Source organism: Somniosus microcephalus, chromosome 9 (assembly GCF_052327205.1).
Source record: "Somniosus microcephalus isolate GS21.2 chromosome 9, FLI_Smic_1.0, whole genome shotgun sequence".
NCBI lineage: Eukaryota > Metazoa > Chordata > Chondrichthyes > Squaliformes > Somniosidae > Somniosus > Somniosus microcephalus.
This window is the reverse complement of record NC_140995.1, coordinates 130,456,019-130,471,063: the sequence shown is the minus strand read 5'-3', so window position 1 is coordinate 130,471,063 and position 15,045 is coordinate 130,456,019.

The window sequence follows — 15,045 nt, the reverse complement described above, 5'->3', positions numbered from 1 at the left end:
ATTCCGGGGTTCAGACAACACACAGTGTGAACATTCCCGGGTTCAGACAACACACAGTGTGAACATTCCGGGGTTCAGACAACACACAGTGTGAACACTCCCGGGTTCAGACAACACACAGTGTGAACACTCCCGGGTTCAGACAACACACACTGTGAACACTCCCGGGTTCAGACAACACACAGTGTGAACATTCCCAGGTTCAGACAACACACAGTGTGAACACTCCCGGGTTCAGACAACACACAGTGTGAACATTCCCGGGTTCAGACAACACACAGTGTGAACATTCCTGGGTTCAGACAACACACAGTGTGAACACTCGTCGGTTCAGACAACACACAGTGTGAACACTCCCGGGTTCAGACAACACACAGTGTGAACACTCCCGGGTTCAGACAACACACAGTGTGAACATTCCCGGGTTCAGACAACACACAGTGTGAACACTCCCGGGTTCAGACAACACACAGTGTGAACACTCCCGGGTTCAGACAACACACAGTGTGAACACTCCCGGGTTCAGACAACACACAGTGTGAACATTCCCGGGTTCAGACAACACACAGTGTGAACATTCCCGGGTTCAGACAACACACAGTGTGAACACTCCCGGGTTCAGACAACACACAGTGTGAACATTCCTGGGTGCAGACAATGCAGTGTGAACACTCCCGGGTTCAGACAGCACACAGTGTGAACAGTTCCCGGGTGCAGACAATGCACAGTGTGAACACTCCCGGGTTCAGACAACACACAGTGTGAACATTCCAATGTTCAGACAACGCACAGTGTGAGCACTCCCGAGTTCAGACAACATGCAGTTCCAAAAGCTCTCAGCGTTGCCTTAAGAGACTGGAGTGGTTAAATTGTTCTTCGGTGGTGATGCAAAATGTGTAATGGAGACCGGGTCGGGCCTGCTTTACACCCTGAATGATTTTCTTTTCAATTGAAGTCAATGAGCTGCAGTTTCACTGTCGCCATTTGCACTACTGCCAAAGACCAACTTCAACAACCCCCTGCTATATTTTCAGAGTACTTTAAAGGGAGGCCAGAAATTAGAGGAAGAGAAAAGTTGGGATATTCATGCATAGTGATTAGCGATAGTGTGCTCCCATGTCCAGTTTTCAGAACCTTCAGTGACGCCACTGCCGCTCCCTCTCTCCCCACATACTCGAATGCATCAGGTCCACTGATGATGTCACTTCCTCACCCACAAATGTCGACCTTCCAGGAGCTCTGTTTCTTGGTGCCAAAAGTTATAAATGGATTCTTCTTGTTCTGGCTCAATCATTTTCAAGAAATGGGTCAACCCAGTGATAAGCCTTCATAGTAGGTAGCTTTCTAGAACAAAATATTGGTAAGACAAAGCAGCCCTAATGGCCTATCAATCTCCTGAAATTGGAAGTTTATTGACAAATCTATCCTGTTTCCCCTCATTGCCAGGATCTTCCACAAGATCTGAGTGCATGAATAACAGTGATTCTGTGCACATAGGATTTACTGATCCATCTGCAGAGGCAGTTATCATGCAACAATCAAACTTTTCAGGTATATAAATGCAAGTTGAAAGAGCCACTTTCCTAAATCAAGGTAATTGGTACGATCAATTCTCCATGTATCCAGTCATCGTCGTACGTGTCTTCATACTGTTCCCTTTGGGGAAATGTATGAAGTGGTGGAAGGATTTCTGGCTGCGATTAACGCTCCTTCCGTGACCGTAACCATCTTCGTACCAGCCATTAGGGTGGTTAGTCCTATGGCAGGAGGGTTTTACAGGCTCCCACAACCCATACGAGGGGGGGGGCACCCACACCCACGGACGCAAGTATCCCGCTGGATGTCAACACAGAATTTAGAGCCGGAGATCCGACTCCACTTGCCAGGACTGTCTGGAGTGGGGTTCGAAACCCTACGCCTTCTGGCCCAGCGGCGGGGATGCTACCGCTACGCCAAAGGCCCACTCCATGTATCCAGTAAAACCTCAACATTGAAGACTCACAGTGATGGGTGGGGAAAGATCCATCCATTGTTGCTGAGAGCACAATTTTAGCCTGATGGCATATTTCTCAAATTTTCTTACTTGCAAATGCTGCCAGATAAGGAGTTTCCTTCTTGCTGTTGAGAGTTCTTGTTCCTCCTATTTTTGGTTCCCTTGGAATACAAAAAGATCCCATGTGTGGTCCCTAGTCTGTGTTGAGTTAGCTGATCTCTGCTGGAGTAGCTTTGGGGACACTCGCTGTTTGTCTCAACTTATTTGGGTTTGGGAGGGGAAAATTGGCCAACGTTACCACTTCTGATCATGATGCATTGAGCCCTGCCAGAAAGTGTGCATCTGTGGACATTGGACAAAAATTGTATTAGGTTCGGCTGTGATGCCCCCATCCCATGTTTAATATCATGCTGGCACACAGCAATGTGGTTGACTCTTAACTGCCCTCTGAAATGGCCTAGCAAGCCATTCAGTTGTAACAAACTGCTACGAAAAACAATAATGGCCCAGAAATTCGGGTCGGGGGCTTCCCACGGGTGTAAGCCCCCGACCTGCACTTACCTTGCGCGCCAGCCGTTGAGTTGTGGGCTCCCGTGGAATTCCGATCCTGGGCCTGCTCCAGCTGTCGGCACGCAGTGCTTGCATATCCCAGGGGTGCAGTTAGTTTGATGCGTCCCCTGGGATCACGTGGGCCATGGGGAGCCAATCGGAGCAGGGAAATGCCCATTCATAAGTTTGACAAGAAGAGCTGTCAAAACTTAGAAATACTATGGGCCCCAAAACATCACTAAATCTTCAAATAAATTTTTAAGAAACATCACATTTTTAAAATAAACTATAAATTACATGAAATAACTATTTTAAACAATAATTTAAATTTTTGAAAAAAATAATTTTATTTTGTAACGGGGCTAAAAATAAACTTACCTTGCTTTAAAGTATTTAAAAATAATAAACCTGTGGAAAAAATGTTTTAATTTTAATTAATTCACCACTTACCTTGTTAAAAGCAGGGAAAACCTGCAAAATAAACCTAAGTTCAATGCGCACGCGCAGCCTCTCCCGCGTCGAATGGCCTCCTTCTGTGTTGTAACCATTCTATGATTCTATGACCGAGTGTGGCATCAAGGAGCCCTAGTAAAATTGAAGTCAATGGGAATCAGGAGGAAAACTCTCCATTGGCTACAGTCATACCTAGCACAAAGAAAGATGGTTGTGGTTGTTGTAGGTCAAGCATCTCAGCCCCAGGACATCGCTGCAGGAGTTCCTCAGGGCAGTGTTATAGGTCCAACCAACTTCAGCTGTTTCATTAATGACCTTCCCTCCATCATGGGGATTTTGCTGATGATTACACAGTGTTCAGTTCCATTCGCAACTCCTCAGATAATGAAGCAGTCCATGCCAGCATGCAGCAAGACCTGGATGACATTCAGGCTTGAGCTGATAAGTGTCAAGTAACATTCGTGCCACACAAGTGCCAGGCAATGACTATCTCATGTAAGGTGTTTGGTTTCCTCGTCCTTACAAGGGTTCTTTGACTCTGGGTTTTACAGCAACAAAATGGTAGACAACACAAAGGTTTAGGTTCAACCCAAAACTGTTAGTTTATTAAAACCAACAAAACACAGACAAAAACCTGTTGAGATTTGGCTGAAACTTACAATCACCCATACGGCCGGTCGTTACCATTGTGGATTGTAGGCCTGGATCGGAGATGACCTGTCCCCGTCCTCCTTTATCTGACTGCAGCTGCCTACACAGCGCAAACCCCTTGTAGAGCCAACTGATACTTACACTCGCCCGTCCGGCTGGTCGTGGCCGACGTCGATTGCAGGCCTGGAGCTGGAGATGACCGTCTTCCCTTCCTTCTTACACCTGGCAGTTGCTGTAGTCAGAGCTAGCTTCTGAGAGAGAGAGAGCTTCTCAGAGAGAGCTTCTGAACGAAAGAGAGAGAGAGCAGTGGTGTGTTCCTTCTTATAGTTCTTTTAGTCACCTGGCCCCATGCCGGGCCTCCCCCAACCAGTTTCGGTTGTCAGTTTGCTGAACTGTCCAACATTCACACCTCGTCAACTTATAATTCAATCACCGGAGGTGTACAGATTTGTGAGATCGAAGATAACTCCTTATCTACTCTCCCGCTTTCTGTAACGCATATTGAATGTGATTTCTATTACTGTTGATGGGTGGTTGGCTGATTGTCTGCTCGGGACTTGTGTATCTTTCATTCATGTCAGGAAGTCGATTGTGACCCCTATTGTTTCAGTTAAACTCAGAGCATTGTCCAGATGTTAATTTTTTCCATCGAAACCAATCATGATTCAAGGCCTCACAGTTCAATGTCAGTGTCCTTTTCAGAGTTAATCATGAGTCAAAGGTTTCATTGTCCAGTATCAATGTGTTCTCCAAGAACTGCAGACTTTGATGACTGGCACCTTTTCTGTGCCTTGAAGTTTAACCGTTTCATGCCCTTACCACTGGGTCAAACAGGCTTTCAGCATTTTACAGTTTTTTTTTAATCTACACTTGAACAAGCGAGAGTCTAACCACTACCCCATGACATTCAACAGCATTACCATCACTGAATCCCCCACCATCAACATCCTGGGGGTCACCATTGACCAGAAAATTAACTGGACCAGCCACACAAATACTGTGGCAATAAGAGCAGGTCAAAGGCTGGGTATTCTGTGGTGAGTGTCTCACCTCATGACTCCCCAAAGCCTTTCTACCATCTACAAGGCACAAGTAAGGAGTGTGATGGAATACTCTCCACTTGCCTGGATGAGTGCAGCTCCAACAACACTCAAGAAGTTCAACACCATCCGAGACAAAGCAGCCCGTTTGATTGGCACTCCATCCACCACTTTAAACATGCGCTCCCTCCACCACCAGCGCATCGTGGCTGCAGTGTGTACCATCTACAAGATGCACTGCAGCAACTCACCAAGGCTTCTTTGGCAGCACCTCCCAAACCCTCTACCACCTAGAAGGACAAGCGCAGCAGGTGCATCGGAACACCACCACCTCCAAGTTCCCCTCCAAGTCACACACCATCCTGACTTGGAAATATATCCCCATTCCTTCATCGTCGCTGGGTCTATATCCTGGAACTCCCTACCTAACAGCACTGTGGGAGTACCTTCACCACACGGACTGCAGCGGTTCAAGAAGGCGGCTCACCACCACCTTCTCGAGGGCAATTAGGGATGGGCAATAAATGCTGGCCTTGCCAGCGACGCCCACATCCCAGGAACAAATAGAAAAAAAAACTCATGTCTGGGCTAATACATGAAAAATGGCCACTTTAACAAGGTACTGTATGACCGCCGATGATTGTGGAATCACACCCCTGTATGAATCACTGTCATTAGAAGAGAGAAATTTGGGGAATAAATTAATACAAGAAAAATGTAACAGACCTGTTTGAATATGTGAGTTTATGCAATCTTCATTTTGTCTTATTAAAATCTGTAACCTTTGTTAACCATTATTTCGATATAAAAGATTACTGAACTCTTTTGTGGTGGACCCATCATATTTTGTTTGGGATGGTGATAATTGTCAGATCTCATCCATTATTCTTTTCAAGTTCCAGTTATCTTGGGAAACCTGAGGTGTGCTGAGGTTTCAACACACCTTCCTGCAATTTCCATTGTAGTCAAGATTCACTCATAAATTTCTGCCAGAAGAATTGATAGCTGGTTTCATAACCCCTTCTGACTGAGGGTGATCTGATCTTTGAGTCTTCTCCAGCTCAATGGCAATCACCGTTCCTGTACTGATAGGATCTATAGACTGAAATATTTTGCCTCTAATCTCTGCATTTTGGTCTACTCCTTGCCATTCCCACAGATCACGGGAATGGGAAACTGTTGAGGTAGCACTTACTGCCATGGCCGTTTAATTCGACTGATCCTGAGCAGTTGCCTTGAACGTCCTTCTTCCCTGCATTCCAAACAGAATTTACCTTTCTCATTTATATTTGAATCAGTAGCACTTCTGTTGATGCCGTTGAAGATGTGGGGGCTCTGTATCATGCAGACAGTTTTTCACAAGTGGTAATAAAGCTTGCCAAAAAAGAACCCCACAATTAGTGATGACATCTGGCCCTTTAAGCTACTGCAGGCATTTAAATCCTGCAGTAGAATAGCACGTCACACACCCACCCTCCTATCTCCCAATCAGAGGTGCAGATATTTCAGGGAGCATTTTGCAGTATTCAAATTAAGCTGATCCAAGAAAACTGCCTGTGTTCGTGCAGTGAGGCAGGTCAAAATCTTACCCTGCTACACTTCTGATGGTGATACTGCTGAAGAGGAAAACCTAACCTACGATGTACAACAAAGTGGGGAGAGATCACCTAGGAAAAATCAAAGTGCCAGAACCCACATTTTTAAAATGATATCCATAGCTATGATGGCATTACTTTATTGTATGTGCAGGTTGATCTTTCAAAAAATGAGGAAGATCATGCGCGTTGTAAATAATTAAATATTGTGTACATTTTAGGGTAATGCTCTGCTTTTGTGTAAAGTATGAAAGTTTTAAAATGACATATTTGTTACATTTTCTCAAATAAAGGCGATGAGCCAAACTGAACATGAGATGACTTACAAGGTATGTAATGTATCTGGCGCGCTCCTTGGCAATATCAGTATACAATGTCTAAATAAGACTGAGCAAAGTGTAAAGTTACAAACAACACAATTAATCACAGCATGAAACTGTAAACCTACAATAGAGAAGAATGCAGAGATGACAAAATGTTATTTTACTGTTTCCCTTATTTTAAATTCCAGCTTTAGTCAGAATGTTGCATAGTAACAAAATGACAATTTCTGCTTGAAGTTATTGGATGACTAACCCTGTATCAGTAAAACGTTAATGTGTTGAGTGAGCCAAGTCATACAAATCCCATGATAAATTGGTCTTCTCTGAAACTGTCATTTCTTGACAGCTTGTCATGAAGATCTATGTGGTCATTTCAAAATAGTTTATTAAAATGAATCAGTTCTGAATGCAAAGTAATTTCCTCCAAGTCCTTAACACATTAATGCTCTTAAAATATCGGCGGTTATCAAAAACTCACAGATGATGGATACCGAAAAACATTTCTGAGTGTCATTAGTAGAATATTTTGCTTGTGAAAAGTGTACAATTACAAGAGAAGATACCCACACATTACCAATGGTATTTAGCTAGTCAATGTATATTCTAGGTATTTCAACCTTAATTTGGAGTTATACTTTACTTGACAGGTTTGCTATGATTTCACAGTGAACATGTCCAAATTTTTCTCTCTGTACACCTCTAACACCGTGATTAAAACTAGAAGGTGACTGCATTCATTGGTATTCTCTTTTAACAGCACTAGGCTGAATTTTTACCTTTGAGTGTCGATGGGAGCGGCTGTGGATTACGTCAGGAGGCGCTTTTTAGGTGGCTTTTTAACAAAGCTACTGCATTTGAATCAAACTTCCGGGTTTCCCGACCAATTAACTGGGGTGGGTCCAATGATGTCATGGATGACTCAACTTCAGCTCAGCTATTTAAAGGAGCAATGAACAGATGCCACTTGAAGGCTGGTGGGAGTGGAAGTCTAATTGTTAGAGGGGAATTGTTGGCAGTAGAGCACTTTGAGAATACTACATCCTGAATTATGCAGAGTCAAAGGCAGAAAGCAGCCCCAGGTTCAGCGATGCCTCCTTGGATTACTCCAAGGAGTGACGGCTCACAGGGACATCCTGTACCCTGCGGATGAGAGGCCAGAGGTACTGACAAAAATTGCATGGCTGGAGATAGCAGAGGAAGTGAGCAGCAGGAGTGTTGTTCAAAGGACATGGATCCAGTGCAGGATGCTTTTTAACGACCTCATGAGGTCAGGGAAGGTGAGTACAATGTCACATTGCCCTACATCCTGATGTGCGTGTCACCCCAACCCCCTCACTCTGCCTTCTCAATCCTACTCCTGCACATCACTCCTTACACCAACCTACCTTGCAGGTGCACCCATCCCTCACTGTCTATGCATTTACTCACATCCCCATCTGACCATCCACAACTGACACTCACCCTCTTCTTAATGCAATGTTACACCTCTCCCTCAGAGTCACTCTCAACAGACGTTGCCCATTCATCCCTTCCACTCATTCCATCACTCTCACTCAAAGGTCTCTTGCTTCCCTCCTTGCAGGAGAAGAGAGCCTGGAACACCCGGGAGATGCAGCGAACCGGTGGTGGCCCTCCAATCAAAACACCGCTGACTTCAGCAGAGGAGGTGGCCCTGGAGCTGAGCCGCATTGCAGAGCTGCTGGTGGTGGGAGATGGAGAGAGGGGGACCTCCCAGCTACCTGGTGACAGAATTAACTATCATACAGCCACATGGCATACAACAGTCACTCATGTTGACTTGATGTCAGTAGCCAGTGAAATATGATCATGTGCATAATGGTAACTAAAAACATTCTTCTCAGAACAGTTCTAATTCATGTCTTTATTCTGCCACAGGCCCATCAAGTGCCCTTCCCCTTTCTCCCCCTCCCCCGCCCACTGTCCAGCCAAAGGAGTAAGACAACTCCTCAGAGGAAGCTCCAGTCTCTGAGGGTGCACCGTCCCACAACCCATGCACACCCAGCACCAGCACAGATATGCACACGTCGGTAAGTCCAGTAAGAGAGAAAGAAGTTTTGTCACATGGTGTCTCACAGATCACATGTGAGCAACAGCAGACGGTGGAGATAGGGACAGCAGTGGAGAGTCCTCGACAGTGCGCACAGGATGCTCCAAGCAGAGCTCAGCTGGACAAAGATGCTGAACCTCGGGGCCATCGACAAAATGCATGATTCTTGAGGAGCAACAAAAAATGCAGGAGGTTCTGGAAGCTTTTCCAGCCGCGATGTGCTCGATTGTAGGGAGAATGGAGGAGTCCATCTCCAGCATGAGCAGCATGATGTCACAGGCCAAGGCTATGATGTCTTCCTCCATGGAAAGGGTGGCCATCTGCATGGAGCTTTAAATGCGCCAGTCGAACGAGTGCATGCTTGCTCTGAAAAGCAGCTTGCAGACTCTGATTGCAGCCATATCCAGGATGGATAGAAACCTAGAGTTGGCCCTTCATCACCCCATTGATGTGCAGCAAAGTGCTCTCCAGCTCCTTGCTAGCAGGGAAATGTGGGTGGGCCATTTGAGGGATGGTGGAAGTGGGGACTCTTCTCAAAACGCTCCCACTACTCTCCCGTTGCCCATTGCCCCATCCCAAGCCCTATATGCTGCCTTGTATCCCGATGGCCAAGTCTGCCCCTGCACAGGTGCAGGAGGTGCAGTCTTTGTCGGGGCCCTCACAGACTCTAAAACCCAGAGGACCTCCGCCAAAAGTCTCTAAGCAGTCAGAGCAGGGAAGTGAGCAGCCTGCCTCTACTTCTGCTGAAGCCATAGGGGTTGCATGTCGTACGAGCTGTAGAAAGAGAAAAAAGACACAATTGTAGATGCACAAGGGCATGCACGTAGGTGTGTTATAAATGTTAAGTTAAGTTTCTGTTGAAGTTATGAGCCACATAAAATTATTTATTTGCATCACTTTCCCATCTTGTCCATTTTTGTCTGTTGCCTGGCAAGTGACCTTGTCCGTTGGAGTGAATGGTAAGACATTACTTAACCTCGAGCAATGGGTGTGTGTGACAGGAATGGTTTGGTCATTTTTGGACTGTTTTGTGGTGGTGGTGGGGGGAGGTGGGGAAGAGTTGGTTCAGCATCTGGGTGCCATATGGGTGCACTGGTGCAATTTAACTAAATCGTGCCATTATGAGGCCATCCTGGGCCTCCTAGGCAGCAACGTGCACCGCTGCTGGTGTCATGTCCACTTCAGGTTCCTCCTCCTCTTTCTCCTCCTTGTGTTCCTCCTGCTCCTCCTCCTCATCCTCCTCCTTCTCCGAAGAGGCTCTGTGCCTTGCTCCTCCTGCAGCTCCAATCCTCGCTGCTGCACTCTGTTGTGCAGAACACAGCATACAACGATCATTCTGGAGACCCTGGCTGGTGCATATTGAAGAGATTCTTCAGATCTGTCTAGGTATCTGAAGCGCATCTGCAGCACCCTGATTGCTTGCTCTATTACACATCTCATCGTCATCTGGCTTTGATTGTAGCGCACTTCAGCCTCATTGCTTGGCCTCCTCAAGGGTGTGATCAGCCACGTCTTCAGTGGATACCCCATGTCTCTGAGCAGCCAGCCGATAAGTCTAGTCGGAGATGCAAACATCTGAGGGAAGATGGACTGGCGCACCACGAAAGAGTCATGACAGCTCCCTGGCTCCCGGGATCTGGCACACGCGTGCCTGTTGATCTTTGAGTTTGCAGACAAGCTGCACATTGAGGGAGTGGAAGGCCTAATGGTTCATGAACAATCCTGGGTGATCTGGGAGTGCCTTGATGGACACGTGTGTGCTGTCGATGACACCCTGCACCTGTGGGAAGCCAGCCAAAGTCGCAAAGCCAAGCGCCCACTCAGTCTGACTAGCTTCATCAGTGGCAAAGTGTACATAAGTGCCTGACTTGTCAAACATGGCATCGGTCAGCTGGGTGATGCATTTGTGGGTGGCCGACTGCGAGATCCTGCAAATGTCTCCTGCAGATCCCTGGAAGGAGCCTGAGGCGAAGAAGTTGAGGGAGGTGGGGACTTTGACAGCCACCGGTAACACGTGTCCACCAGGTCCACTTGGCAGCAGGCCTTCTTCCAGCAGGCTACAAAAGTCTGCCATGACTTGACGCGATAGTCTGAGCCTCCTGAGGCACTGGTGTTCAGTCATGTCCAGGAAGCTGATCCTCTGCCTGTATACCCTGTGTTAGGGGTATCATCTCCTGCGAATTGCACCCTTGTGCTCATCCCCTCTCTCCTGTGAAGCGGCAGGTCGGTGGGGAGAAGGCTGCTGCTCCTGCTGGTGTTGCTGCTACTGGGGTTCAGCTTAGTCTGAATCTGAGGTCCAAGGTGAAACAGCATAAGTGGCACCCATGCTGATCTGATAGATGCCAGGTAAAGTGGAGATCAGAGGCACAATCTTCCAATGTAGTGAGAGTGACTTCCAAGGAGAGTGCCTTCCAATGTAGTGAGAGTAACTTCCAATGTTGTAGAAATCACCTGCAAACTCCTGAAAGCAAACTCTCAGCACAAATGGTGTCAGCAAGAGCCTTTCCCTTAGACAAGGTTGCAGGTGTAAGGTGTGAGTATTTATGTGATTTTTTTTTTAACTGTCAACTCTTCAACTCCCACAATGGTCGCTCTGCTCTCGCCTTGCATTCACTGGCGAGGTTCAGCAAGCCCAGGAATCCCATGGACAGCCAGTAAAGGCTGCAACATCAGGTAAAAAGTTTGTTAATAGCCTCTTAACAAGCTCTAAACTGCTTTAATTAGCTCACCCGTCTCTCTCAAGGGGGTCTCTGACATGCTGACTAAGGCACCCGAGGTAAAGGCGGAAGCCAGCAGGTTGAAGCCGGCCTCCCGACGCTCTGTCTATTACAGCGCTTTTAACTGCCCACCTGCTCACAGACCCGCAAACTCTTCAAAGTTAAAATTCAGCCCACGGGGGCGATTTTAACCCTACCTGCCTAGCAGAAACTGGTTAAAATCCATGTTATGAAGCACAAGAGTTCTGAAAAAAGCCCTCTTTAATGCATCTAAAATGTACTTTGTACATTTAAACTTTTGCATGCATTCATAAATGAAAAGTAATGCTCGTATCATCTCAAACAGTTCATGAGTCAATGTAGAAAAAAAGTGTAACATAATGTTAGATGGTGAATTTTTCAGAATTATCTGGGAATATTGCTGAAAAGTTACATTCTGGTAAGTCCTAATTCTGTTGGTAGATTTAAGACAGTAATCTGATATTTGAGTTCAGCTGGAAAATAAACACTGAGCTTCACTCTCATGGTTTATGATGCCATCTCAACTACTCAGTTGGATTAGGGATTTATAATTCACTGACAGCCATCCCATATCCTTTGTATCTTTGCAGAATGAATGTGATGTTTAAAGCTCTTTACATTAAGGTAAGTCATTTAATTTAAGTTGCCTTATCTCATGCATGTAAATGCACTACTGACTACAAGCTGACAGAAATAGAAATGTTGGCTTGCATTTTTCCATATTACAAACTTAAACTACTTTTGACAGTTTATTTATCAGTGTATTACACACAGTCCTATAAAAATCTGCATTACCTTTCCTTTCTGCATCCTGCTTCAATTTCCTGATTATTTACTCTCATGGCTAATTAATTTATTATATATTATGAGCCAGAGATAATTGTATTATGTAACAGTGGGAGATACATAACTGTTGGTTTAGTGCAGTGTTGACATTTATGTAATCAAAAATTGATAAATGCATTACCTTGTGTGGACTTGAGCCATACAGATCCAGAAGGCCTCAGGTTTGATTCCTGGTCATCATTGAATTAGTTGATCTCAACCATTTAACTGTTTTGGGTGCCCTTCAGCTAGGATGGGGAACACAAAATAGCCAGGATTCCCATTCCCGATTGGTGTTCAATGACTCCTGATAGAAAGTGTATACATGTGAATGTCAGTTAATGACAGGAATGGGTTTGGCTGTGATATTCTTCATGATCAAAAAGGTTAAAGTGAAGAATTCATGTTGAATTAAGCACCAGAATGTGGGCAGCGTCCACAGAACCATACTCCAGTATAAGTCAGCACTCTCAGAAAAAGAGGTGCAAAACATGGATATAAAACTAACAACTGGCTGCTGGCTCATCTGTTTTCCCCTCCCTCAATTGCCTCCTCTTCCCCTTTAACCTGTAACTTCTGGCTCAACTCCAAGCCACTGGAATTCGCTTCTCCCCCATTCCCCCTCTCTCCCCCTCGATCCCAAATATCAGACATCTGCTACTTTGTGAGAGCTCATTCAGTGCTTGCAGCTCACCGATTCCATGTAAATGAGGCCCTAATATTAAAGTGGTTTGGATCTCTGTGCTCTTCATTCTCTTAGTGACAATTTTAATTTGATGACCCCTTGCCACTGACTCTCCAACCACAGAATTCACTTTCCCTCTTCACCTGATCAAAACCCTCCATAACTTTAAAAACCTCTGTTAACTCACCATTATCCTTCCCTGCACAATAACAATAGCCCCAGTACCTCAAGTCTCTCCTCATAACTAAAGGTAATCATAATTGGTACCCTGTAGGGCTGAAGCTAAAGAAATATTAGCCACAATTTTAACGTAAGCCACCTGGCATGAACTGGGCGGGTTTGGCGCGGACCCCCATTTTATGTCACTTCTGATTTAACGCTCGATTGAAGCCGGGCAAATTACGCTAAAATCAGCATATTTATACCAGCTGAGTATCCAGTCCTTGCTAATATACATGCCAGCCCAGACAACTCTCAATTTTCCAAAATTGAGTCCAGAAATGCTGCTAATCTTTAATTTTTTTCTGGACCTGCTCACTGATGCTCCCATAGTTGACATTAGTGGGGTGGTTTCCTGAAAAAGATAAAACTCAAAACGGTGGGCCTCAACTGAGATGAAAAACAACAATGCCAATCGAAATATATTAGGAGATTTTTAAACATTTTTTTATTGCTTAAACAAAAGAGTAATTTAGGCTTATATTATTACTCTGTACACAATTATTCTCTCCTTTTAATTCTATTGGTCCAGAAATTCGGGTCTCCACGGGTGAGTACGCACGGGGTACTCACCCGTAGGCCCAATGGAAGTGCCGGTTTCGTGCATGCACTGCGCATGCGCGGGAAACCGGAGCTTCCGTTCCCTTAAAGGAAAGGGTTCAGAGGTCGAACGCATACGCCGGAGAGGCAGCGCATGCGCATGGAACTTATGTTTTTTTGCAGGCTTCTCCGGGAGGGTAAGTCTCCAGGAGTTACACATATAAAAAGCAGGTGCAAGGCCTGCTTTTAACAAGGTAAGTGGTGAATTAATTAAAATTAAAACATTTTTTCCACAGGCTTATTATTTTTAAATACTTTAAAGAAAGGTAAGTTTATTTTTAGCCCCGTTAGAAAATGTAATTAATTTTTTCAAAAATTTAAATTATTGATTAAAATAGTTATTTTATGTAATTTATAGTTATTTTAAAAATGTGATTTTTAAAAAATGTATTTGAAGTTTTAGTGATGTTTTGGGGCTTATAGTATTTATAGCTTTGACAGCTCTTCATGTCAATTTTATGAATGGGCATTTCCCTGCTACCATTGGCTCTCCATGGCCCACGTGATCCCAGGGGATGCATCGAACTAACTGCGCCCCTTGGATACGCAAGCACTGCGCGCCGGCAGTTGGAGGAGGCCCAGGATCGGAATCCCACGCGGGCCCACAGCTCAACGGCCGGTGCGCTAGGTAAGTGCAGGTCGGAGGCTTGCACCCGCGGGAAGCCTCCGACCCGAATTTCTGGGCCAATATATATTCAGCCAGGTGCAGCTAAAAACTGAGATGAACCAGAAGGGAGGACAGGTCAAACTTCCACATATGCCAATGCCAGGAGCAAAGAAATGGTACAAAACGGTTGAATTCCACCATGTTCCCTCATATTTGTTTATCTGACTCACAAGTGAGGCAGTGCAAGAACAGATACATATGCACCTTGTGCAGAATAATATGTAAGTTTACAATATACTTACATAATAGCAAATCTTCTAATCTGAGGAAATTGGTAGGAAATGAAGACTGAACCAAATGCCAAAGTTGTGAGCTATAGCCAAATTTACTGGGGATTCAGGAACAGCTTAAGGCTGGTTTCAGTAAATTAAGTAATGAGTGTATGCTCCTTAAAAGACCTTTATTCAGATAGGAATGTGACACCTTTGACTTATGGCTGAGGTGGAAGGTCTTTAACAGTCACATTCCAATTCATTGTAAGAGAGATGTAGCACTCACTCATAGAAATGAACCCTGAAAACTATTCTGAATGAAGTCCGTTTTACTACAGACATGTATATTTGTGCAATAAAAGTGACTAAAGTAGTAAAGTGCTCAGTTTATTTCAGAGACCCCAACCCAAATCCCAGGGACAAGGTC